Raw genomic sequence first — 2500 nt, 5'->3', positions numbered from 1 at the left:
TTCATGACGTACTCTTATTTTTGAAGCAGCGGTGGTCAGGTTTTAGTGGCGGCAGGCCACCGCTACTGGAACCACATGGTGGAAACCCTGCAGATCCAGGGTCAGTCAGTCACAGGCTCCCTGCACACAGAGAGCAGAGACACAGATCCAGGGTCAGTCAGTCACAGGCTCCCTGCACACAGAGAGTAGAGACACAGATCCAGGGTCAGTCAGTCACAGGCTCCCTGCACACAGAGAGCAGAGACACAGATCCAGGGTCTCAACAGTCATCTGAGATCTGTCAGTTCATCATGAACATAATAACAGCTCAGCGTCTACATTAACCAGGGGGCGGGGCTTAGAGTAGTGACACACACACACACACACACACACACACACACACCCACAAACGGGGTGAAATGGGGATCAGTGTCTGTTGGCTGGACCAGAAAAGACCGCAAAGTGTGTGTGTGTGTGTGTGTGTGTGTGTGTGTGTGTGTGTGTGTGTTGATAGTTGATATATTTGCGTCTAGACACTCAATCAATACCCCCCCCCCCCCACAGACACACACACACACACACACACACACACACACACACACACACACACACACACAGTGTTCGTTTCTCTTTGGGTGCGTTCGGAAATCCAATCTGACGCTCTGCACGAAAATGAGAGTGCGGCTGTTCAAAGAGGCAGAGTGTGCTTTTTCTGTATGAATTAACGAACGGCTCATTAGTTTTAGAAACACATGCTACTGGCTAGCAGTTAGCTAACTGCTACACATACAAACAGCTCACTCTTATCTGCTCTCAGCTCCTCTCCTATGTTCTCTTCTCTTCCCCTGTCTTTTTTTAACCATTTTAGCAGTTCATCATCTCTTGGAGCTCTGACGCTCCATCTCCTCAGACGGAGTGCAAAGAGTGCACTCTGCCACTCCGAGAGTGTAGCGCTCTGAATAACCCAACGCTGTATTCCAACAGCGCTCCCAATTTACGAACGGTCCAGTTTGTGCCAGAGTGCGCTTTGAGCGCTCGGAGCGCTATAGGTTGAGTCGATGTCTCGTCATAAACGTTGGGGTAGCTGGCTGGGGGCGTGGTCAGGGTGGGGTAAATCCTCCCATTCTCCCCATTCAACATAGTTAGCATTTAGCTGCTAGCCCAGCCCAGGCAGACACGATCGGGGATTTAACCCCCGTAAACGCACATCTGAACAGACGTCTATGTACCTGCTCTAGAATCCCCAATCCTGTAGTGTAGAACCGCAGCACCGTCCTTTGGTGAGTTGAGATATATGGGGGGTTGTTGTACCCCACCCGCGCGCCAGCCGTATAGTAGCATTTTGTGGGCGTTCCCACACAGACCAACTTTATCTATTTCCGAACACACCCTTTGTCTATACAGACAGAAAAACACTTAAAGTCGAGCTGAACCAAGAATGACTTTTATTTTCTTTTAGTTCAAATACCTGGGTATGCAGTGCACCTATTTAATAATGTATGCAAAACAAATCACAACAATCTAAGTTCTTTAGTTTTTCACACTTTTTCACATCAAAAGTTCATTTTTCAAGATTTCATTGATAACAGTAATGTACAGTTTGCTGACGTCACCCAGTACTATCAAATTTCTACCCCATTTCAACCAATCATATCACGACATGCAGCTGTCAATCAAATCTTAATTTCTGGATAATTTTCTCTTCCAAATGAAGTCGAAAATGGCGCCTAATTCCTGTCATCTGGCAGAATTACTATCCCATAAACTAACCACTAACTTGGCCAATTGTTAGAAACATGGATAAAAAACAAATACTATAATCTCTAAGAATGCAAAGAAATGTAACTGGCTCGTTAAAATGCGCATTCCAGGGATATCGTATTTACAGAAATAGCGTAAAAGGCTTGAGAGCGTTTGAGAGCGTGGTTGTCAGGGGTCTCCCCTCGGCGATTCCAGGCGGGCGGGCAGCACCCATTCATCGGATTGTCCACTCCCTCCGCACGAAGCAGCTGGCGTATCCCACTCGCGTAGCATGACAACACGCTGAATCCCACTCGATTTGGGGGTGGAACACGCCATGATTGGCCAAAGCCCAATCCAGTCCCCAGAATTGTCAAATAAAATCATCGACATGATACTATGACCCGCCTCTCAACCTGTCATCTTAGACAAACTATGTTTTCAGTCTGAAACGGACTCATTATGCGCGTGACGAACAGGTTCAGTTCGACTTTAAAGCAGGACTAAACCCGAAAACACGTTTTTTTCCAGCTTTTAACCAACATTGCTTTTGATGTGTGTGAAGGATTCTGGTCAAAATCTCCACATTTTAGACTAACTGTTAGAATTCTACACACGGTATCATTTTCAGGCAGCAAGAGTGCCCTCTATGGGTTCAAACCTGCTTTTTTTTTTTTTGCCGATGGTCGATTTGGTTCACCGTTACGTCACGGCGACCCCCCCTTCCCCACTCGTGTGGGGAAAAAATCATGTGATCATTAGCTAACACCAGATTCATATA

At 46.6% G+C, this 2500-nt stretch overlaps 1 protein-coding gene across 1 annotated transcript in view; it reads left to right on the top strand.

The window, feature by feature from the left end:
* nfia (nuclear factor I/A) overlaps nucleotides 1-2500 on the top strand; it is a 170426-nt gene that overhangs the window by 148279 nt on the left and 19647 nt on the right. The window lies entirely within an intron of this gene.

This window comes from Poromitra crassiceps (assembly GCF_964638095.1).
Source record: "Poromitra crassiceps genome assembly, chromosome: 12".
Lineage (NCBI taxonomy): Eukaryota > Metazoa > Chordata > Actinopteri > Beryciformes > Melamphaidae > Poromitra > Poromitra crassiceps.
Note: the sequence above shows the minus strand (reverse complement) of the source record. Positions and strands in the feature narration are given on the sequence as shown.